At 40.6% G+C, this 25,522-nt stretch overlaps 1 pseudogene; it reads left to right on the top strand.

Moving 5' to 3' along the window:
• The first annotated feature begins 483 nt into the window (after positions 1-483).
• Positions 484-683, top strand: LOC116530238 (annotated as a pseudogene).
• Positions 684-25,522: the final 24,839 nt, after the last annotated feature.

Genomic DNA, 25,522 nt, shown 5'->3' with positions numbered 1-25,522 from the left:
GTATGTTCTTATATGAAGGAAGGGCTAGAATGTCTTACTTGACCTGATTTTCTGGGTATTTTGGGAAATAAGAATGTTGTAAATGCCTGGAACGTCTTGAAACTTCTTCCTGACAATAACATCTCCCGTCCACTGCCACCAATCCTTCTCCCCACCCCAAGTGCCAGTCCTCTGGTTCCCCAAACCAGAACCTAACTCTTCCCTTATTATCCTATTTGCTTCCATGTTGAATAGAATTAGTATCACTTAAACCCTGTTTTAATAAATATGTTTCAACTGAGCTGGCCAAAATAAATGTCCACCACAGCTTCCAACACATAGTTAGTGCCTTATCATTATTCTGCCAAGAGAATTATCCTAACCCCCAAACCACTCAGTTCCAGAAGACCACTTCAGGCGGTAATGCTGGCTTGCTCCCACTCACCCCCGGCTGTGTGGCCTGTTTCCTTAGGTGGGGGCCCCTGCATTTAGAAATGTAAAATGAAGATTATACTTTCAGGGATCATTTCTATAGTTTGTCACTAGGAAAGTTTCTCTGAATGTGCAGAGCACCAGAAACATGAGGAAGAAGCTCAGGGTTCTCTCCTGAGTGTGAAGTTGGCTCCTGGTGCTGCTTTCCTGCAACTGCTATTTGCCATTGGTGATTGTGGAGAGTCAGAGGGACAGAATGCAGTCTGAGTGGTTTCTGATATAGAAAGAAACAGAGAAAGGAAGGAAAGGAGGGAGGAAGAAAGGAGAGAGGGAAGGAAGGAAGGGGAGGGAAAGAGGGAGGAAGGGAAGGAAGGAGGGAAGGATGAAAGGAAGGAGGGAGGGAGGAAAGGAAGAAGGGAGGAAGGGAAGGAAGAAGGGAGGAATGAGGAGAAGAAGGAAGAAAAAGAGGGAGGGAGGGAGAAGGTAAGGAAGGAAGGGAGGGAGAGAAAGAGGAAGGAAGGAAAAGAGGAAGGGAGTAGGGAAAGAAGGAAGGAAGGAAGAGAGGGAGGAAGGAAGGAGACAAGGAGGGAAGGAAGAAGGGAAAGAGGGGAAAGAAAAGAAAAAGAGAGAGAAGTAAGAATTGATTTTTCTCCTGTCATCAACCGTGTCTCTGAGTTCTAGATAGATCTCTTCACTGTCCCTGTGTAAATTCACCATCGGGTACCTCCCAATTCTCAGGGCAAATGTCCTCTGCCCATGATAAATAGTGACCAATACGTCAAGAAACATTCGGAACAAGCTAATTATGACAGCTCTTTCACAGACTCAGGTTAGTTCTCACTTATTGTCAACTTAAATCGGTTTCAATAGGAAAGCTGTTAACTTCAGTTGACTGAGAAGAAGTAGAATTATTCTCTTGTTTATCAAAAGAGCCAATTTGTCAGTCTCCCTAAATGTATTTATTAAAGTAAAAAGGTTACTTTTTATTCCTGTCATTGGAAGATTGTGGCTCATTATCATTTCAGTTGTTTTTTTCAGATAAAAAACGAGCTCAGAATACTGCTGCTGTCTACACCTTCCCTGGGTGTTCTGAGGAAATGTTTGTGGGCACTGTCTGTAAGAGTTTATGACCTGGAGCTGGTCACTGATGCTAAGCAGAGAAGCTCTGCTGAGGATGTGGATAGATCAGACTCCATTGAAGGGTATCTTAGACTGAGTCTTCAGGAGCTGATCCAGAACAAGAATTTGTCAGGAGTTTATTAAGGAAATGCTCCAGGAGAAACCAGTGAGGGAATGGAGAAGCAAGGCAAGGGAAGGGGAAGTCATTCAGCAAAGGTGCCGTTCTGGGGAGTAGCCCAGTCTCTGCTCATCCTGCAGGAGAGCTCTAAAGCATAAATTGCATCTCAGAGTTTGTAATGACCGGAGGCAAAGGAGCTAGGCTCTCACATCTCCATGCTCACTAACCTTTGCTAAGGACCATCTCAAAGGGTCTCAAATCCAAAGCACTTCAAATCCGCACGTGTGGGCAAGGTGGCTCCAGTAGCCCAATGACAGGCCCCCAATGACAGACACTCCTTGACAGTGTCAAGGGTAAAGAACATTAAAAGCAAAACCAAACAGAAACCAAGGTTGGAGTAAGGAAATGGTAAAGGGGATTAAGGAGATGTGGGCCTGGCACCTAGAATGTCTACAGAAAGTTGTGTAGAATCCCATGCAACCCCTACCAAGTCAACAACTTTTGCATCTAGGCCATAAGCATGTAGCTCAGTTTTGCTCCTCTTTCACTTTCAATAATATCTATCCCTTTCCTATGCAAACGGAGTCAATATAACCAAATGTGACTCTTCTTCCTCATAAAGGGGCAAATGCTTTTAGTATAGTTGCATTGCTTTTACAGTTTCTTCTCTTTGAGCCTGGATATAATAGCTTCTTTGCAACAATACACTTCTACATCTTGTTTTTAACATATGATTATATGTTTGCATTGTGCAGAGATTGAGATGGACTTTTATGCAGAGGCCAGTTCACAGCACTGAACACAGAGGTGCGAAACTAGCTGCCTGAGTGCCAATGGACTCTGTGCCACTTGCGTGTACCCAAGTGGATTTCCACAGAGATGAGCATTTGACTTTCCTCCAGTGGAAGTGCCATCTGTTAGCACTCCAAAAAAGTAGCATTGATATATGATTCATTAGCTTACATATATTCTAATACAATTTGAATTTTAAAATCACTTTTTTCAGACCTTTGTGGATCTTGTGACTCATTTTGGAATATTTTCCCCTTATTTCCATTCTATTATTTGACTCCAGAATCAAAATTAAAATCTGCAGTGAATATTTTATGGCCCACACTGTCTCTTGGTTCTCTCATGCATAATACAAAGTATTTGCAATTAAATGAAGGCAAATGAAAGATTTCAGAAAGTAATACTATTGAAAACTAGAGAAGCTTGGAAAAAGTTGAATTGCCAGTCCATGGAATTTTTATTTATATATAATTCACACTTTCCTTTAGAACCAGAAATAGTATTTACTTCGCTGGCTCTCATCCTGTCTAATACAGCAGACCCTCCATAAAACAAGCCCCATACATATTTCTGGGTGTGTCCCATGCTTGCTCACAAATAAATATTGTTAGAAGTTGAGTGGCTGGCTCCATTTCCTTTTTCTTCCACTCCAAGCCTCCTCAGGATACTAAGGCTGCAAGTTTAAGAAGGTTCAAGAAAGATATTGCACTCATCTCTGGAATCCCCTTCATATACACTCCTGTTGCATATATTGTTGCTTCTTGGCTAATGTTCAGGAATTCTCTTGAAAACCAAACTCAGGAGGCAGTGAGGTAGTTCCAGATATTCTGGAGCCCTCAAGTAATATTAAATACTGGAGCTTTACTATTCATTTCAGTGTTTGCTTATGAAACTCCTTCTGGCTAGTACAAAAACAGTGGGAAGAATCTGAATGTAAACCAGAAAAGATTTCATGAAAACCAAGAGATTTAATGACAATTTCACTAAGGAAGTAGAGAGTAAGTCTTCACTAAGTCCCAATACTTTTAGGGTTACTTTGGAGCCTTGATGGAGGAGACAAGGGAAGCAAAAGAGCATACTACAATGTGCAACAGGCACAAATAGGCCTCACAAAGAGAACTCTACTATATATGCACTTCCTAAGTAAGTGCATTAATGGAAATAAGAAAGTCTTATTTGGAGTATAGCATTAACATAGTTTTGTGGAAAAAACAGCTATTGCTGTTTAGACTCAAGTGTCAATTTCCATAAAAACTATAGTTATGCTGGGCATGGTGGCTCACTCCTGTAATCCCAGCACTTTGGGAGGCTGAGGTGGGCAGATCACGAGGTCAAGAGATTGAGACCATCCTGGCCAACATGGTGAAACCCTGTCTCTACTAAAAATACAAAAATTAGCTGGGCATGGTGGCGCACACCTGTAATCCCAGCTACTTGGGAGGCTGAGGCAGGAGAATTGCTTAAACCTGGGAGGCGGAGGTTGCAGTGAACCGAGATCGAGCCACTGCACTCCAGCCTGGCACCTGGAGACAGAACGAGGCTCTGTCTCAAAAAAAAAAAAACAAAAACAAAAAAACAAAAACAAAAACAAAAAACTATAGATGCATCCTTTTGTGTAAAAAATATTGAAAATGCCCCTGCCAATCAACTTCTTCCCGCCCACTGTGTGTTTCTCCAGCTCTCACACTGGCTGAAAGAATGTCAAAGAAAATTTATTTTAAAGTATCTGTCACAGTAATAAAATACTTTTGTTGCTGCTGGCTGTGTCATAATAAACTGTAATTATACAGGGTAAAAGGAGGCAGGAAACTTACTGAGGGATTATAAGACTGAACCATTTGCTTCCATATTTGGTTAATGGCAAAGACAGAATCTGACTCCTAGCTGGATAAAAAGGGAGATAAAGTCAAGAGAATAGAAATGTTGGAAAGCCTTAGAATTCTTGAGTCAGGAAGAAAATCTTGGCAATGAGTCAGTGAGACAGTGTCAGAAAGTCTGAGAGTAACATCAACACAGAGGAGATGAGGTAGGAATCTAGATTAGCCAATGCCATAGCAGAAGCATCTTGTAAATTTGACCATATTAGAGGTAGTAACAGCACTACCTAACATACTTCCTCAAAGCTCTGTCACTTAAAATAATAAACATATGTTTAGCCCATGAATATGAGAGTTGAGAATTTGTGCTAGGTTCAGCTGGGTGGTTCTTCTGCTCTCGGCTTGGCTCTAAACATGTGTGAGGGATGACTTACTGTGTAGAGAATGGCTTGCCATTAGCTCATCAAAACTGGGTGACCTGGCTATGCTCCACATTTGCCATTAGCAAACTAACCCAAGTATCCATGGCAATGATGGAGCTACAAGAGAGAGCAAGACCATTTCATGCCTCTGCTTGCATCATGTATGCCAACATCCTGTTGGGCAAACCAAGTCACATGGCTGAGCCTAGAATCAAGGTGTAGAGCAAGTTTCCCACAATAGGAAATTAACATATGACAAAGTCACATGGCAAAGGAGTGGGAACAAGGAGATAAAAGTACTGGGTTATCCTTGTACTCTAGCCCATTAGTCATTCTGGGCTTATATTGATTTGTAATTTCTGTGTTATCAGAACTTCATGAGCAAAACAATGATCAGGTACAGTTCATGCTTAGAATAAAGCTGAGTGACCAGGAAACCAATGGAATGGAAAATATTTTTAACTAGTGGTATACAGAAGAATAATAATTCAAATGATGATAAATTCAAAACATGAATACACCTCAATCTGTTTCTTGGGGATACCCTTAAATAGAGCATCCCATGTTTGTTACTTAACAATTTCATATGTGCCATGAGCCTCACAGCAATATTTAGGAATTATCCTCACAACAGCCGAGGGAATGCAGTGCTGTGATTATTTCAGTTTATTGTGGAGGTGGTTCAGATGGCAGATGTGTACCAGCAATACCAAACTAAGTAACTAAAATATAGAAAATTTCAAGGGTCCCCTGAGTGTTCAGTTTATACAAGCAAATATATTTCTGGCTGAACAGGCTGATTATTGGACCGAAGTAAATAAATTAAACAGATGTTTTAGCAACATGTTTTCACAGCTTCAAAGCATATTAAGAATTTTTAAAACACCCATTTATTTGTTTCAGAATGCAACAGATGAGTCAGTATTATAACTGATGACTTATAGGTTGTAGATGAGATGAATTATTCTATAACCTAAAATATATAATCCCAGTGAGTCTGGGGTATCATACTGTTTTAAATTAGGTTCCTCCAAAAGCAGTCCTGTGACGGATACCAGTGAGTGAGTTTGTGGAGGCAAAGGAACGCTTACACACTGTTGGTGGGAGTGTAAATTAGTTCACCCATCGTGAAAAACTGTGGTGATCACTCAAAGATCTGAAGACAGAAATACCATTTGACCCAACAATCCCATTACTGGGTATATGCCCAAAGGAATATAAATAGTTCTATTATAAAGACACATGCACACGTATGTTCATTGCAGCATTATTCACAATAGCAAAGACATGGGATCAACCTAAATGCCCATCAGTAATAGAGTGGATAAAGAAATGTGATACATATATGTTACAGGATCCTTACGGTGTCACTTTTCTGGCTGGAAACTTCTGTGGCCGGTGATGCCTTTGCCTGAGTTTTGCTCGAGTCCACTGGGCTTGTTTTGCCCATTTGTCCTGGCAGGCTGTGCTTGGCTCATGCTACTGGCCTGGATCCCACACCCGCCAAGGGCTTGGATCCCACACCTGCCAAGAGGGAGTCAAGTGTGGAGAGGCGAAGAGTGTGTGAGCAAATGTGGAGTCCAGCCACTGCACACAGTCAGACATGCTGGCTGCTGCAGTGGGTCAGGCAGCTCCAGGTGCTGGCATAGGTCCCAACTCTCTGGGAGGCTGCGGCTGGACCAGGCACACTGCAAGCAGCTTCCATGGCTGGCACCGGGGAATATGGTGGTACCCGGAAGCTTGGAGACAGCAGAAACCATAGGGCACCAAAGAGGGAGCTGCAGCCCTGGCTCAGGGAGCTCCCAGGTTTGGGGTCCCCAAATGGCCACAGAGCCTTTCATTGCTATTTCAGTCCCTTTGGAATATTCTGGAGTGAGATTCTTCATTGCCCACTACCTGCAATGTGGTGAGCAGTGAGCATGTCTCAGCCCTGTTTCTGTTACAGTTCTTTTAGCCTCACCATTCAGTGGGTCCGGAGTTCTTATCCTGCAACCAGGAAGGATAGGGTACGCAGACAAGAGATGGTTGAGCAAGATGAAGAGGAGCTTTATTTAGCAATAGAACAGCTCAGAGGAGACCCGCAGGGGGCAGCTCCTTTCTGCAGCCAGGGTGACCTGTCAAATGTGCAGCTCCTAGCAGAGAAGGTAGTTCCTCTCTGCAGGCAGGTTATCCCAACAAGCATTTAGCTCCCAGTGGAGAGGTTAGCTCCTCTCTGCAGCTAGTCATCTCATCATCTGCTCAGCTCTGGCAGAGCCCTGAGCTTTTTATGGGCCTCAGAGGGGAGGACATGTGCAGGCATTGGTCCATGGGCAGCCATGGGCTACAGGAAAAGGCAACACAATTTCCCACTCTGGCCTGCAGGACAGGCAGCGTGGCCCCCAGCCTTCAGGCTCTTCCTGGCTTGAAGCGGGGGACTCACCAGGGACCCATCCCCTTCCACCCAGGAGTCTTCCTGCCTCCTGCCACTATCCATGGCTCCCAGGCTGCTAGTACCAAGGGTCACCTGTGGGCCAGCAGGAAACTGTCCTCAGCCCCACCTTGGTGTCCCCCTGCACTCATCAGCACCCAAAGTCCAGAGGGGGCCAAGGCAGCAGGGGGCTGGTGTGTCAGCACTGACACGAGCATGGGCAAACCCAGCCAGGCTGTGACAGCACCTGGGCATGGCCCCAACCCCGCTCCAAGATTGGAGCTGGCGCCGGGAACAGGAAGAGGCCAGGCAGCAGAAGCAGACACCCCCGAGCCTGCAGGTGTAGTGGGGGCCTTCTTGGGGCCTCCATGGAGCATGGCACCGCCCTAGGCCCAGCTCTGCCTCCCCCGTCACCCCCGGACCCTTCCTGCAGTGGCAGTGGGCAAGAGCAGTGACAGGGAGCCAGGGTCTGGAGCAGAAGAGGCTCCAGGCCTGAAGGCAGGTCCCTCCTGGCTGTGTGAGGGTGAGGGCAGTGCAGTCACTTTGGGGATGTAAGGCACAGGAGACCCACTGCTGCCACTGCTGCTCCCACAGCCTCTCCTGCTGCAGTCAGCGTGGTGGCAGCGACCCCTCTGGATGCCCACTGCTGCCATCATATTCACCATGGAATACTATGCAGTCAGAAAAAGAATGAGATCTCCTACTTTGCAGGAACATGGATGGAGCTAGAGACCATTATCCTTAGAAAACTAACACGGGAACAGAAAACCAAATACTGCATGTTGTCACTTATAAGTGGGAGCTAAATAATGAGAGCACATGGATACATAGAGAGGAATAACACACACTGGGGCCTATTAGAGGGTGGATGGTGGGAGGAGGGAGAGGATCAGGAAAAATAACTAATGGGTACTAGGCTTAATACCTGGTCGATGAAATAATTGGTACTACAAACCTCCATGACACAAGTTTACCGATGTAACAAACCTGCACTTGTACCCCTGAACTTAAAATAAAGGTTTATATATATTAAAATCTAGCACCTATTTCTTGATACCTTTTCTTCAGTGTGGCTACTAGAAAATTTAAAATGACATGAGTGACTCACATTTATAGCTCACATATTTCTTCTGGATGGATGCTACCTTAGAAAAGCCATGTGTCACTCATAGGTGGGTGTTGAACAACGAGAACACGTGGACTCAGGGAGAGAAGCATCACACACTGGGGGCAGTTGAGGGGGGTAGGGGAGAGACAGTGGGGGGTGGGGAGGGATAACATGGGGAGAAATGTCAGATATAGTATGCACCTAAAGTAAAATAAATAAATTAATGAAAAAAGAAAAGCCACATGTAAGTGGATACTCAATATATTCAATAAATATTTGATGACTACATTAATAAGGTGAGCATTTTTTTTCTAGAGATTCTAAAATGTTTGAATTTCACTGTCTAGTATTTTTTTTAACTTGGGGACTAATGTGTGGTTATCAACTTTTTAATTCTACCTAAAGTAAATGTAAAATCAAAAGAGTCATCTACTATAAACATTACTTCGTATAAAAGGAAACATTTCAACACTCAAAAGCAGGAAGTAAGTGATCTTAAAGGGAACAGTGGTCAACATGCTCAATGATTTTAAGACAAACAAAAGAGACAGACACATATGTAAATTTTCAGGTGCAGAACAAGCACACAATAAAATGCTACTCTGAGTCATAACATTGTGAGTAACTGTTTTCTTGACATAGTTGTCAATTTTAGCGTAGCTACGTTGTCAGTCAACAGGAAGTCAAACTGCTCAGTCCAGCTTGCTTTTACTCTTTCTGTTAATTATTTTTTCTGAAAACTCATTTGGCACAGGAACAGCAATAAAAATGGAACGGACAAAGCACTATTTCAGTCCCTTTGGAATATTCTGGGGTGACTGATTGCTGCCAGGGAATAACAAGACCAAGTCTTCACATTCAAGCCACCCTCATCAGTCTTATACTGATGTCCTCTGTCCAGCTGGAGAAGAACACAGACCTAGATTTTCAGGGCCACAGCAAGGAGGCCACAGGACTGGCCAGTGAGTGGCGCCTCAGATCAGACCGTGGTAACTCAACGTGGAAAAGCAGGAATTTATCTGAGAAGGATGCTGTTTCCATGAACATCTCAGAGCCAGTGACTAACCTGATGAAAATCTTGCCTGGAGAGTCGTAGTGTCTCATCAGTAAACTGACATAATGACCGTCTTATCACCATCCACAACAAGGAGATTTAGAAGCACTTGTTTTTCTATCAGTCCAAGGGTTAACATAATCACTGTCTTCACAGCCCCTGAAGTTTTTTCTTTAATTTGGAAACTAATTACGTCGCCCCTCAGAGATATATGTACGCCTCCACCTCATGTTGTCGTTTGTTCTTAGGGGCACCAGACGTGAAGAAAGAAGAGACAGAGGAGGTAGTTACTTGTCTACAGCTCTTTGGGTTCCTCAGCTGTCAATTTCCAGTGAAGCATCATCACTAGCAAATTTAGAGGATCTCGGGCTGAGTTGAACAAACATTATCCTCCAGATGGGAAGCTGTGCTTTTTAATCAGAGCTTCTATTTGCTTCACGTCTCTCCAGAACACAAAGACATTTTCTTAAAGCCTCCTTCCAATGAAAAAAGATGAAAATAATGGAAAATAAAAAATGTTTTTAAATCAATTTCTGGGAAAGTATTTGCCATTGATGCTGCCTTATCCTACAACTTCTGTGAATTTCCTTAATAATAAATATGTGAAAATTAAAAGTTGTTCTTTTTTAGGGGAGGGGAAAAACATTTTTTTAAATCTCTGTGTTGGTTTTAGGAATCCAGTGATGGACTCTAGCAGTCTGACATTTGCAATCTATCACACTGAGATCCATATTTACAACAATAGCCTCCCAAGCATTTGTCTCCTTTTGTGGTCTGCAGGTGGACCTCCTGGAAAGGTAAGGGTGGTGCTTGCCAGCTGCACCGGCTGACCCCTACCTGAAAGTATCTCGTAGGCAATGAAAGAGAAAGTTGGAAGGAAGATGGCCTGCCATCTTGTCAATTCAGTATTTCCTTTAAGTGTATAATCATTTATTAACATAATTAGCATCACATTCTAATTATGTCTAATTGCTATGTATAAATACAGAAATATACACATTAAAATATAGTTAAGACCAACACTATAATTTGTTATCTTTCTCATACCAAACTTTACATAGGTAAATCACTTACTTTCAGGTAGGGGTTTATACCGAAATACTTTCAGGTAGTGGTCAGCCGGTGCAGCTGGCAAGCACCACCCTTACCTTTCCTGGAGGTCCACCTGCAAATTCTTACTACGGTGAGCCCCAATCATACTGGGGCTCACTGTGGTAAGAATTTTTGTACCATCTTTCTTTTGTACTAGAAAAATGAGGATCTAGAAACATGATTCCATTTCTCTGTTGGATCTGGATGAACTCCAATTTAGCCTTCATCTGCTTTCACTTTCTTCATTAGAGAAGGATTTCCTTCACACTTCCCATTAGCATTTTCTCCTGGCTATGCCAGAGCTGTGTATTTCTTCCTTTTCCTTCTTACTTTTATTTGTTTTTTAAAGAAATCCCCTTTGCCCTAAATAATTTAGCCAGAGCCAAGAGAAAATCACCCCAGAATAAATGGAAATCTTTGAGTTTTCTGTCCTTTGAAGCTTAAACAGATTAAATTTCTTTGCTCCAAATGCCAAAGATCAACCTTTAACCATGTCAGAATCCTCCAGCCCATCCTAAACCTGTTCTGAAAAGATGTTTCTCTGGGATTTTTTTCTATTTTTAATATGTTCAAATGGTACAGGTTTCACACCGAGCTTGCTGGCTCTCTCACAAGCATTCATTTTGAGCTACTAAATGGGAGAAATTCACCTCTCTTTTATAGATTTTTAAAACAGTCAACTTTCATGTCCTGCCTGATGGTAATCTGTTACACATTCGTGTAGCAGAATTCAGGCCAGACTTGGCTGTTTAGAAACCACTTTAATTTGCTACCATCCCTGAGAGTTTAAGTCTGTCAAAAATACTACAATTTTAGTTATGAGAAGGAAAAAGCAGACAGACGTCATGTGTGCCTCCCACAGTCTTTGGCTGAAAACCCACTCACGCTCCAAAATAATTTTCTCCCACAGGATCTCACTGATTTGTACGAACACAAAGCAATCTACACCAAGTTATTACAAAACTAAGAGTAGAATCAAGAAAATCATGAGTGCCCTTTACTCAAAATTCTGATATTTACCCAAAGAAGCACATCACACAGTCCTTATAAAACAATGCATTCATACAAATGTCTGAGCTTCAGCTGATTGTCCCTCTTCTTCTGCGAATTATTTTCCTTATCCTTACCCTTAATTCAAGGATTTAAAAAGAAGTCCTATGAACATAAAGATGATTATCAACAAACACAAAATATACTTAATTTAGTCTCGAACAAAAGGCAGAAAACTATTTTCTAGTCCTAGACACTATCTGCATAAGAAAAGAAAGAGATTAAAATACATGAATTTGGCTGGGTGCAGTGGCTCACGTCTGTAATCCCAGCACTTTGGGATACCGAAGCAGATGGATCACTTCGGGTCAGAAGTTTAAGACCAGTCTGGCCAACGTGGTGAAACCCCATCTCTACTAAAACTACAAAAAATAGCTAGATGTGGTGGCAGGCACCTATAATCCAAGCTACTTGGGAAGCTGAGGCAGGAGAATCACTGGAACCTGGGAGGTGGAGGTTGCAGTGAGCCAAAATTGCACCACAGTACTCCAGCCTGGGTGACAGAGCAAGACTCTGTCTCAAAATAAATAAATTAATTAAATAATTAAATACATAAATTCCAGATGATATGTTACAATAAGAATAAATTGTCTTCACCCTATTTGAAATAATGGTCTATGTGGACAAATAGACCACTTAAGAGGGTGATTTGGCATGTGGTGGCTGACATATTAATAGTTAAATTTGGGAATCAGGAATTGACATGTAGGAGGTAGCCAGAGGCTGAAGCTGCAGTTTGAGGATGATAGCAGACTAGATCAGTAGAGGTGGGCTGATAAGGTCAGATGTTGAGGAAAATAATAGAGTGAGAGATGTCAACAATGAAGGGGCATGGTGCAGGTACAGATTTAGATAGACAAAATGCAATAAACCATTCTTTCCTGGCTTTGCAAAAAGATGAGATGCTGGAGAGGAGAGTGAAGAGTCAGTTTTTGGTCACAATCAAATTTATCAACCAAACCAGGACATTTTGAAGTTAAAAGGTGGACTTCTGACAATATTTCAGTGGATTGTGACTAAAATTATATCCTTCCAAAAGATATATTCAAGTCCTAATCCCCATTACCTGTGAATATGACCTTATTTGAAAATAGGGTCTTTATGGGTATATTCAAGTTAAAATGAGGTCATACTGGGTTAGAGTGGGCCCTAAACCAAATGACCCTGTGTTCTCAGAAGGAAAGGAAAGAGACAGAGGCACACGGGGGGAATGCCATGTAAAAAGGAGGCAGAGATTAGAGTGACATGTCTTCAGATGCTAAGGATTGCCGGCAACCACCAGAAGCCAGGAGGCAAACATGAAATACACTCTGCCTTACGACATCCAAAAGGAACAACCACACTGACACCTAGATTTCAAACTTCCAACCTCCAGAACCCTAGAAACATAAATTTCTGATATGGTATTTGGGAATCCTTGTAAGCCAGCATAATGCTGCCCATACATCATCATCAAAGTCGAAAATAATTTTCATGTTTCAGGTCTGCGTGACCAAGATGGTAACATTAGTAGCCATGTTTTGAACCAACTAAAGTTACAGCTTCTGCAGAAAAAAAAAAATGCTGAGTTAGGTTTTGGATACTGGGGACTGAAGTGCTAATGGATATTCACCTAAGTTGAAGGTGGGAGCTCAGAAAATTTTTATACAAACCAGCTGTGCAGGATAAAGGCAACCCTTGAGGCTTTCTCAAGCATGACTACATTGCTAAACTGGCTTAGTATAGAACTCTTATTTTTCAAAGCATTTTCACATCAATTATCCCCATTTGATTTTAGCAGCAACCCTGGGAGGTATAATTATCTTCAATTTATAGATAAGTAAAGTGAGGTTTTGAGAGGCTTAGAAACTCATCCATAGTTATATAAAGAGCTGAATTATCAGCAGAGTAAGAAGAGGAACCCAGAACATTTCCTTGCTAATCAATTTTAATTTCTTCCCTTGTCATGCTGCTATTTTTAAAGTTCAAATTTAGAATAATGTAAAACTTTGCTGATTTAGCCAATAACCATTGGAGAAAAGAAAAAAATGTGAAGTTCTTGAAGAACAAATAAACGTTATCCAAACTAATGTGCTTTCAAATAAGAAAATATAAGAGCATTCTATTAAATTATCAAAATTTTGTTGAGAAGCAATTTCAAATGGGTCATGAATTGAAGAAAAGACCAAAATAAAGAGAAGCTTCACCAGGACTTTATGTATGACAAACACCATGACAGAAACTCAGATGCAGGTGAGTGAGGCAGGAGAGGGCTGGGGCTGGGTGGTGGCAGTGTTGGGAAGCAAAAGGGGAGGATCTGTGAAAGAAGTTATGAATCCACTAACTCTCTTAGAACACATGAAAGTGTTAGAGTAAATAGATAGGCAGATATGAGCAGGGTGAGATACAACCCTAAGGAATGTAAGGAAACCGTCAGATGACTGTCATACAATGGTCAGGTGGCCTCTTCAGGAATGATAGTCACAGCTGGTGCCAGGGAGGGGAAATTTTCCTAACAAACAGGAAACATCTTGAGCTTGTGGGCAATGATTTTCTGATAAATTCCTAGGAATGGAGCAAGTGTGTCCAGAGATGCACAGTAAGGGGCAAAATGGCTTTGACTGGCATATAACCATCCTCTGGGGGTGCTTGACCAGTAAGGGAAAATTTCCCTAAGAGAATATGCCTGTAACTTCAACTACCCAAAGGAGCATGCGGCCCCTCCCAGATACTGAGGAGTCCCTGCACATTCAGTGGCTAGCCAACAGCCCACCCAAGGGGAAGGAGGAAGGGAGAAGACTGAGAAAAATAAACAGGAAATAGTAAATCTATAAGATTCCTGACCGAAAGATGGGGGGCATTCAATCTTCCTAGTTGCCTACTTGGTCCCTTTCAAGTGTATTTTCTTTGCTTCGATAAATGTCATTTCTGCCTTAAATCTACGTCTGTCTCTTGGTTGAATTCTTTCCTCCAAGAAGACAAGAACCAAGGACTGAAGACCCCACCTAGACTTGCCGCTGGTTGCAAAATGAGAACCACTGTAAAAGGTAAAAAGCATAATTTAATAAATCATCTACAGGTTCCATAAATACACTGAATTCCACAGGAAAATCTTCTAACTTTATACCTAAGTCAACAATTGAAATTCAATTTTAATTTGATTTAAAATGCTTATTAATCATAACTGTGAGGAAAGACAGGAGAGACATAAGACAGTGTTTCTACCTCAGAATTTGCTTTTATTGTGCAGTCAAGACCTCAAGCTTGTAACAGAGACTATACTAAGAAAAAAACATTGATTTTCCCAGCACAGGTAGTTTGGAGGACAGGGAGAAAAAACCAAACAGCCTCTGTAGGCCTTCTTGAAGAGTAACTTTCCACAGGACCCTAGACGTATTAATGAAGATGAATGGCTCACACCAGATGAACAATTTTATATCATCAGATTATGCCTATTAAAGTACATTTCATGCTTCTTAATTGTTGAGTTAAACAGGTCTCTTAGAATAGCAATACCATACTCAAACTGGTCATGATTCCTGCTTCAACAGCCATTTTATTAGAGCAATAACTCATAAGGCTGAACTAATCATTCATTCATTAATACTTAAAATTTTTTGGGATGGAAGAAGCAAGGTGTTCTCAGAGTAATTGCAATGCAGTTTGTGGAAGGTGTACCCCAAGCAGTACCCTGCTGCGGCACTTCTCTCAAATCAATCCAGAATTTGCTGTGTGTTTATTCAATAGTGTTTGTCCTTACTGTGACCATTCCCCCTTGACTACTTGTCCATTATCAGAGATACAGTAAAGAATTGCAGATCAGTGAATTCCTAGAAAAGAGATTTGCGGTCATAAATATATTCCTTCCTTTCGTGAGGCCCAGAAAAAGCAAGGGGAAAAATATCAGGGAAGCAAGTGGAGAGCATGGAAAAACAAACAGACAAACAAAAAACATTGAATACGGACAGGAAAAGACTTAGAAAATTTACAAACAAAGGCAAAAATCAAAGCTAAGGATGAAAAAAAAATGTGGCAAGAATCAGTAATGTTTATTTAGCTCTACCAGCCCTGAACCTTGGTATACAAGGGCCAGGAACAGATCCCAAAGGTCCTGAGAGGTGGTGAAAGTAAAAATAGAAACATCGGATTCTGAATCCTCTGTAAACAGGCTGTGCTATGCATGAGTAGGTAAAGACCGGTACAAGCCAAGGAATTCTGCCTCTCTTATTCTTAAACTAGTCACAAGCTGAGAAATGATGCGTTTCCAGTGAGGCCAAGAGACTCTATAACAGTATTTACTAAGATACTCTAGTGGAAGCCAATATGGCAAGTGTAACACAGACGAATCCCTTGCCTCTGTGGTTTGCAAACAATTGATTTCCTGATGAGCAGAGATGCCTCAGGGTACACTAGCTGGGAAAGAGAGGGAGAGAAAGAAAGAGTGAAGCTCCTACTTCCTTCTCTTGCCTCTGCCTTTACCAAAGCAACCAGCTCCTATCTGTGGGCCTTACATCAGATATTGTGCTATTCAAAAAGAAAACAATTTGAAAAACACGTTAAAAAATATCTGTAGAGAAGTGCAGCTTCCACATACATGGTGTTATTATTATTGTGAATTTTTTTGATGTTGTCACTTTAAGCAATCCAGACTGATGATGGAAAAAACATTCTGCCAAAATATGCATTAAAGGGCTTATTCTGAGCCAATATGAGTGACTACAGGCTGGATTACACAATCTCAAGAAATCCCGAGAAAGTGTGCTGTTTGGTTTTAGTTACAGATTTTTAGTTACAGTTTGGTTTTATACATTTTGGGTAAATCATAAATCAACACAGGAAAGACATACATTGGCTCTGCCCAAAAAGGTGGGACGTCTCAAAGCAAGAGCTTACAAGTCACAGGTAAGGTGTAGGGAATCTTACATTGATAATTGGTTGGAAGAGTTAAGCTATTGTCTAAAGACTTGAAATCAGAGAAAGGAATATCTGAGTTAAGACTTTGAAGGTGTCAGACTCTTGGTTAATCTCTCCCACATCTAAGAAAGGCCTAGAATGGAAAAGGTCTGGCTACGTTAGTGGAGATTTTCTACAGACACAAATTTTCCCCACAAAAGAGCTTTGCAAGGACATTTCAATCTGTTAACTCTGTGGCAGCCATTTCAAAATATGTCAAGGAAATATATTTTGGAGCAAAATCTTTTTATTTGTTTCCACATCAATAAACATTTCTATATTTATTGAAATGTGCAGACTTTAAGTGCTGCTATCTGCCATGTGATGCTATACCAGAGTCAGGTTGGAAAGTAAGCCACATTATATAGTGTTAATAAAACCCATCTGATGAGATTTCATGGTTTTGGGCATGACTCCCCAGGTCCCTTTGACAGAATATGGAAAAGTGAAAAAACGTGAAAGTTTAGTCCTTAAAACAATTTGCAGAAATGAAGGTATGATAAAAACAACACAAAAGCATGAGCTTCCAAATCCAGTATTTTTCCTACTCTGACTTTCTGAATCTTTAAAAGGATGCTTTCACTACTTTTTGGGCAGTTAGGAGGGAAAAGTTAAGTTTTTATTTAATTGAACTATTTTCTATGATTATTGAAATGTCCAGACTTCAAGGGTACAGTTTAAGTTTAAACTATAAACTTAAACACTTCTGGAACTATTACCCAATCAAAACATAAAATATTTCTGTCACCTCTGGAGATTTTCTCCTGACCATTTCTAGTCAGTGGTCCACAGAGTCAACCATTGTTCTGATCTGTATCATTATGAATTTGTTTTGTCTGTTCTTGACCATCACATAACCACATTCACATTCTGTATACCCCTTAGATCTGACTGCTTTCATTCAGCATTTTGAAGATTCATCTATGTTGTTGTTCATATCAGTAATTCACTAGTTTTTGTTGCTGAGTAGATTTCCATTTATGAATATGGCACAGTTTGTCTATGCATTTACCTGTTGATGAACGTTTGAGTTGGTTTTAGTTTGCAGCAATTACAAACAAAGCTGCCATGAATATTGTTGCAGTTAGTGTGTATGAGTGTACATGTGTTTTAATTTACCTTGTCTAAATGCTTAGAAACAGGGTTTCTGGTTGGTTCACATGATTACTATATGAAAATTGCCAAATAATTTTTCAAGATAATTGTAGCATTTTACGACCTCCTTTACCGAATTATATGAGAGCTCCAGTTGTTTTACAACCTTGACAAGACTTGGTGTGAATGGTCTCTCTTAAAAATTTTAGCCATTACAATAGATATAATGGTATTTCAGTGAGGTTTAAATTTTTATTTCTGCAGCGACTAATTATATTTAGCCCTTTTTCCACGTGCTTATTGACCATTCTTACGTCTTCTTTTGTCAAGTGGCTGTTTAAATCTTTGACCACTTTTACGGGGTTGTTGTCTTTTTATTATTAATTCTACAGATTAATAATAGCAAGCGTTCTATAGCAAGTCCTTTGTCCTTTTCCACAGTTTATGGGTTGCCTATTCACTTTCTTAGTGACCTCTTTGTTGAGAAGTTTGCAATTCTGCTGACAAATTAAATTTTACTTTTTAAAAAACTTTTGTACTTAATACCTTTTACAAAAAGAAATTTGGGCTACTCCAAAACAGGAAAATATTCTCCTATTCTTTCTTCTGGAAGCTTTTTAGTTTTAGCTTTTACATTTAGTTCTATAAATAATCTCTAATTTGGAGGTATGTGTGAGGTAGGGATCAAAGTATTTTCCATATAGATATCCAGTTGTTACCATTTGTTGAAATGAGTTTCCTTTGTTTTTAAATATCACTGGATCTTTTGTTTGGAATCATTTTGCCATATATGTGTGTTACTATTTCTGGGCTCTCTATTGTGTTTCATTTATTTACATGTCAATAATTATTGTAGATTTATAATAAGTCTTGAAATCAAGGAGTGTAAGTCCTCTAATTTTGTTCTTTTCCAAAATTGTAGGTTTTTAATTTTCATAAAAGTTTTGAATTAGTTTTTCAATTGCTGTAAAAAATTTGCTTGGATTTTTATTAGTATTACAGTAAAAGTATAGATCAATTTAGAAATAATTGCCATTTTCACCAACATTGAGTATTCCAATTCATAAACTACACATATCACTTCATTTATTTAGGACTTCTTTAATTTCTCACAGCAATATTTGTAGTTTTCAGCATAGTATAGTTTTGCACATCCTTTGTTTAGCTTTGATTTTAAGTTCAGGGGTACATGTGAAGATTTGTTATATATGCATACTTGTATCATGGGGGGGTGTTATGCAGATTATTTCATCAACCAGGTATTAAGCCTAGTACCCATTAGTTATGTTTCCTGATCCTCTCCCTCCTCCCACCATCCACCTTCTGATAGGCCCCAGTGTGTATTATTTCCCTTTGTGTGCCCATGTGTTCTCATCATTTACTTCCCACTTATAAGCGAGAGCATAAAGTATTTGGTTTTCCGATCCTGAGTTTGCTTGCTAAGGATGATGACCTCCAACTACATTCATGTTCCAGCATGTTTAAGTTCCTTATAGATGCTGAATATATAGACTTTTGTCAGATGCATAGTGTGCAAAAATTTTCTCCTATTCTGCAGGTTGTCTGTTTACTCCGTTGATAGTTTCTTTCATTGTGCAGAAGCTCTTTAGTATTTTCATTAGACCTTATTTGTCATTTTTTTGCTTTTGTTGCAATTGCTATAGGTATATTCATTAGAAAATCTTTGCCCATTCCTATGTTGATATGCTTTGGCTGTTTCCCCACCCAAATCCCATGTTGAAGTCCCATGTGTTGTGGGAGGGACCCAATGGGCAATAATTGAATCTGGGGGGCAGGAATTTCTCATGTTATTTTCATGATAGTGAATAAATCTCAATAGATCTAATGGTTTAAAAAAGTTTCCCTGCACAATCTCTCTTTTCTTGTCTGCTGGTATGTGAGATGTGTCTTTTACCTTCCACCATGATTTTGAGGCCTCCCAGCCACATGGAACTGTAAGTCCATTAAACACTTTTCTTTTGTAAATTACCCAGTCTTGGATATGTCTTTATCAGCAGTTTGAAAACAGACTAAAACAGTAAATTGGCACCAATAGAGTGGGACATTGCTAAAAAGATATCCAAAAATGTGGAAGCGACTTTGAAACTGGGTAACAGGCAGAGGTTGGAACAGTTTGGAGGACTCAGAAGAACACAGGAAAATGTGGGAACATTTGGAACTCCCTAAAGACTCATTGAATGGCTTAGACCAAACTGCTGATAATAATATGGACAATGAAATCCAGGTTAATGTGGTCTCAGATGGAGATGAGGAACTTGTTGGGAATTGGAGCAAAAGTGACTCTTGTTATGTTTTAGCAAGGAGACTGGCAAAATTTTGCCTCTGCTTTAGAGATTTGTGAAACTTTGAACCTGAGAGATGATTTAGGGTATGTGGCGGAAGAAATTTCTAAGCAGCAAAGCATTCAAGATGTGACTTGAGTGCCATTAAAGGCATTCAGTTGTATAAGGGAAGCAGAACGTAAAGGTTCAGAAAATTTGCAGTCTGACAATGCAGTAGAAAATAAAATCCCATTTTCTAAGGAGAAATTCAAACTGGCTACAGAAATTTGCATAAGTAACAAGGAACTGAATGTTAATCCCCAAGACAATGGGGAAAATATTTCAGAGGTCTTTATTGCAGCCCCTTCCATCACAGGTCCAGAGGCTTAGGAGGAAAAAGTGATTTTGTGGGCTGGGCCTAGGGTCCCTGTGCTGAGTGCAGCCTAAGGATTTGGTGCCCTGCATCCCAGCCACTCCAGCCATGTCTGAAAAGGGACAACACAGAGCTTGGATAGTGGATTCAAAGGGTACAAACCTCATGCCTTGACAGCTTCCACATGGTGTTGACCCTGCCAGTGCATAGAAGTCAAAATTTGGGGTTTGGGGATGTCCACCTATATTTTAGAGGATGTATGAAAACTCCTGGATATCCAGGCAGAAGTTTGCTGCAGGCGTGGGGTCCTCATGGAGAACCTCTGTTAAGGCAGCGTGGAGGGGAAATGTGGGGTCAGAGCCCCCACACAGGGTCCCTGCTAGGGCACTGTCTTGTGGAGCTGTGAGAAGAGGGCCATCATCCTCCAGACCCCAGAATGGTAGATCCACTGAGCAGTTGCACTGTGTGCCTGTAAAAGCCACAAACACTCAACACCAGCCCTTGAAAGCAGCCAAGAGAGAGGCTGTACCCTGCAAAGCCACAGGAGTAGAGCTGCCCAAGACCATGGAAACCTGGAAACCCACCTCTTGCATCAGTGTAACCCAGATGTGAGACACAGAGTCAAAGGAGATCACTTTGGAGCTTTAAGATTTGACTACCCCACCAGATTTCATACTTGCATGGGGCCTGTAGCCCCTTTTTTGGCAAATTTCTCTCATTTGGAACAGCAGTATTCCCCCAGTGCCTGTATCCCCATTGTGTCTAGGAAGCAACTAACTTGCTTTTGATTTCACAGGCTCATAGGCAAAGGGACTTCCCTTGTCTCAGATACGATATTGGACTATGGGCATTTGAGTTAATGCTGAAATGAGTTGAGACTTTGGGGGACTGTTAGGAAGACATGATTAATTTTGAAATGTGAGGACATGAGATTTGGGAGGTGACAGGGGTGGAATGATATGGTTGCTGTGTCCCTACTCAAATCTCATGCTGAATTTTCAAGTATTGTGGGAGGGACCTGGTGGGAGGTAATTGAATCATTGAGGCAGGTCTTTCCCATGCAGTTCTCATGATAGTGAATAAGTCTTAAAAGATCTGATAGTTTTAAAAAGGGGAGTTTCTTTGCATAAACTTCCTTTTCTTGTCTACCACCATGTGAGACATGCCTTTCACCTTCTGTCATGATTGTGAGGCATCCTCAGCCACCTGAAACCATAAGTTCAATAAACCTCTTTCTTTTGTATATTGCCCAGTCTTGGGTATGTCTTTATCAGCAGAATGAAATGGACTAACGCAATGTCCAGAATGATATTGCCTAGGTTGTCTTTCAGGGTTTTTATAGTTTGGGGTTTTACATTTAAGTCTTCAATCCATCTTAAGTTGATCTTTGTATATGCTATAAGGAAGGGTTTGTTAGATATCTCAGCACCATTTAGTGAATAGGAAATACTTTACCCATTGCTTGTTTTTGTTAGCTTTGTTGAAGATCAGATAGTTGTAGGTTTGTGGTCTTATTTCTGGGTTCTACTCTGTTCCATTGGTCTATGTGTCCATTTTTTTCTACCAGTACCAGGCTGTTTTGCGTACCGTAGCCCCGTAGTATAGTTTGAAGTCAAGTAGGGTGATACCTCCAGCTTTGTTCTTTCTACTTAGGATTGCCTTGGCTATTTTGGGCTCTGTTTTAGTTCCATATGAATTTTAAAATAGCATTTTCTATTTCTCTGGAGAATGTCATTGGTCATTTCATAGAATAGCATTGAATCTATAAATTGCTTTGTAGAGTATGGCCATTTTAGCAATATTGATTCTTCCTATCTGCGAGCATGGAGTGTTTTTCCATTTGTTTGTGTCATCTCTGATTTCTTTGAGCAGTGGTTTGTAGTTCTCCTTGTAGCGATCTTTCCCTTCCTAGTAAGCTGTATTCTTAGGCATTTTATTCTTTTTGTGGCATGTGGGAATAGGATTGCACACCTGATTTGCCTCTCAGCTTGAGTGTTGTTGGTGTACAGGAGGGTGAGCAATTCTTTCATATTCATTTTGTATCCTGAGACTTTGGTGAAGTTGTTTATCAGGTTGAAGAGCTTTTAAGTAGAGACTAGTCTTCTAGGTATAGAATTATGTCATCTGCAAACAGGAATAGTTTGACTTCCTCTCTTCCTATTTGGATACCCTTCATTTCTTTCTCTTGCCTGGTTGGTCTGACCAGGACAAGCAATATTACGTAGAATGGGTGTGGTAAGAAAATACATTTTTTCTTGTGCTGGTTTTCAAGGGAAATGCTTCCAGCTTTTGCCCATTCAGTATGATGTTGGCTGTGGGTTTGTCATAGATGGATCTTATTATTTTCAGGTATGTTCCTTCAATGCCTAGTTTATTGAGAGTTTTTAACATGAAAGAATGTGTAATATTATCAAAAGCCTTTTCTGTACTTACTGAGATAATCATATGGTTTTTGTTTTCAGTTCTGTTTAAGTGATGATCACATTAATTGATTTCTGTTTGTTGAACCAACCTTGCATCTTAGGAAAAAGCCTACTTGATCATGGTGAATAAGGTTTTTGATGTCTAACAAATCTTTTATTAGGTTTATTCCAATGTAATGTTTTTTGATGGCAATGTAAATAATATAGTTATTCTTACTGTCATTTTCTAAATTGGCATTTCTTCCCTAGAAATATATTTGATATTTTTACATTAAACTTATGTAATCTTGATAAGTTAACATATTTGTTCTGGGAATTCATCAGTTCTTTTAGATTTTCTACATATACAATATGCCGTCTGCAAATAAAGAATAGTTTTACTTCTTATTTTCCAGTATCTTTAACTTTTATTTATTTTTTGTGCCTTAATGTATTGACTAGGACTTCCAATACAATGTTGAATAGAAGAAAAGTAAGGAATGACAAAGAGTCCCCTGGACATTTCTTTGTTTTCACCCCAGAAACAGGGAGGTGGTCACCTGAAACATACCCTTTCTTACTGTGTATGGTCCGTTTCTGCACCTCCAGGCCTATTCGCTCTTAAAACACCATCCCCTATAAGAACCTCCCTTAAATAACATCTTGCCATAGATTTATTACTAGACTAACCTAACTAAGTAGCATCCCTCCCTAACCTGGTACAATACACCACATCACCTGATAAATTTGTAACCATAATTATTATTTTTATTTGGTTGTTTATTACCTACATCTCACACAAAATTTAAGCTCCCCACAAGTAAGAACTTCACTTGCCTTCTTTACTAATGTATCTGGGGAGCCTAGAAGACAAGCTGCTATTTAAATAAGTGTCTAGCAGATGAATAAATAAGCCTTTTACAAAATACTTGTCCTGCTCAGAGGAGAAATCATAGACAGTCCCTTTGCTCCATAAAGAGGAAAGCAACGAGGAGACGGGACACACTGCATAAGCCCTGAGCACATCACTGACAATCCTCATGTATGAAAAGGGTAGATTTAAGCCACACCTTTCCTCTGAAGTGTGGCAGGTCTTATATGAAGAACAGGAACAAGAGTATGCAGTCTGCTTCAAGATTAGAGCAGGAGGGAAGAGAATTGGCTAGGTCATTATTAGTCAGGGTTCTCTAGAGGGACAAAATTAATAGGATAAATGTATATATAAAAAGAAGTTTAGTAAGGAGTATTAACTCACATGATCACAAGGTGAGGTCAACTGCAACTTGAGGAGCAAGGAAGCCAGTCCAAGTCCCAAAGCTGAAGAACTTGGAGTTGGATGTTTGAGGCAAACATCCAACATGGAGAAAAGGTGAAGGTTCAGAGGATAAGCCAGTCTAGCCTCTTCATGTTCTTCTGCCTGCTTTTATTCTGGCTACACTGGCAGCTGGTTAGATGGTGCCCACCCAGACTGAGGGTGGGTCTGCCTTCCCAGTCCACTGACTCAAATGTTAATCTTCTTCAGCAACGCCTTCATAGACACACCCAGGAACAATACTTTGCATCCTTGAATCCATTCAAGTTGGTACTCAGTATTAACCATCACAGTCATGAAGGGATGTGAGGGTCAAGATGTCATAGGATTTTGAATGAGGGACTCATAGAATTACATCTGGGCTTGAAAATGTTGTGTCCGGGGCCACATGGGCCGATTGTAGAGAGCTGAGAGTGGAAGAAGCATGCCAGTGAAAAGTCAATGTCTTGGTCCGCTCAGGCCATTGGTCCAGGCTATAAAAAAATACCATAGTTTGGAGAGCTTATCAATGACAGGAATTTATTTCTCACAGTCCTGGGGGCTAGGAAGTCTAAGACCAAGGGGCTGGCATATGTGGAATCTAGGCAGGGCCTGCTTTCTGTTTCATAGATAGTGACTTCTCATTCTCATCCCATGGTGAAAGGGGCAAGGCAGCTCTCTGAGGCCTCTTCTATAAGGGCACTAATGATTTCCTAGTCATCCCCCAAAGGCCCCATCTCCTAACATCATCACATTGGTGATTAGGTTTTAACATACAAATTTGATGGTACACAAACATTTGGACTATAGCAGCCAACAACAAGAGTAGAAGGCAAGGAAGAGTGATAGAGTGACAGTGGATGTGGAATCAAAGGGAAATCATCAAGAGAACCTGTGATCAATTCAGCATGGGGGCCGAGAGAGCAGAGTTAAAGGTGTTGCTTAGTGTTAACTCTTAAAAAAAAAGTGTGCGCTGGGCGCGGTGGCTCACGCCTGTAATCCCAGCACTTTGGGAGGCTGAGGCGGGTGGATCATGAGGTCAAGAGATCAAGACCATCCTGGTCAACATGGTGAAACCCCATCTCTACTAAAAATACAAAAAATCAGCTGGGCATGGTGGTGCGTGCCTGTAACCCCAGCTACTCAGGAGGCTGAGGCAGGAGAATTGACTGAACCCAGGAGGCCGAGGTTGCGGTGAGCCGAGATCGCGCCATTGCACTCCAGCCTGGGCAACAAGAGCGAAACTCTGTCTCAAAAAAAAAAAAAATGTGCAAGGCACAAATCATCCTAGTCTAATCTGCCTTGTTGACTTCCAGCACAATCTCTCTGCCTAGATTCCACATATTAAGCACAACTTGTTGAAAAATCAGGGCTGCCTTTTTGCAACTGTCCCTTGCTCCCTCACTGTTGGAACTTCTCACAGAAGTCTAAATGAATCCCACATAATGTAAAGCAAAAGGAACAAATAGCTTACTTAAAACTCAGACTTTTTTGTTTTTAAGATTCAGAGAGTACATGTTCAGGTTTGCCACGAGTAAACTGCATGATGCTGAGTTTTGAGCTTCTAATGAGTTCATCAACCAAGTAGCAAGCATAGAACTCAATAGGTGAAAATTCAGATTTTTAAAATAAGAGGTTACTTTGTCTTTCTTTCTATCATCCTTAGGAAAAGAGAAAACCTCAGTGGCTTTCTTTCTTCTTCACCACAGTTGGGTTTTCTTTGGGAAAAATGCTCAGGTTAAAATCAGATCTGCATT

Source organism: Sapajus apella, unplaced genomic scaffold, assembly GCF_009761245.1.
Source record: "Sapajus apella isolate SASKATOON/1434 unplaced genomic scaffold, GSC_monkey_1.0 scaffold65, whole genome shotgun sequence".
Classification (NCBI taxonomy): Eukaryota; Metazoa; Chordata; class Mammalia; order Primates; family Cebidae; genus Sapajus; species Sapajus apella.
This window is presented reverse-complemented; position numbering and strand designations above follow the sequence as displayed.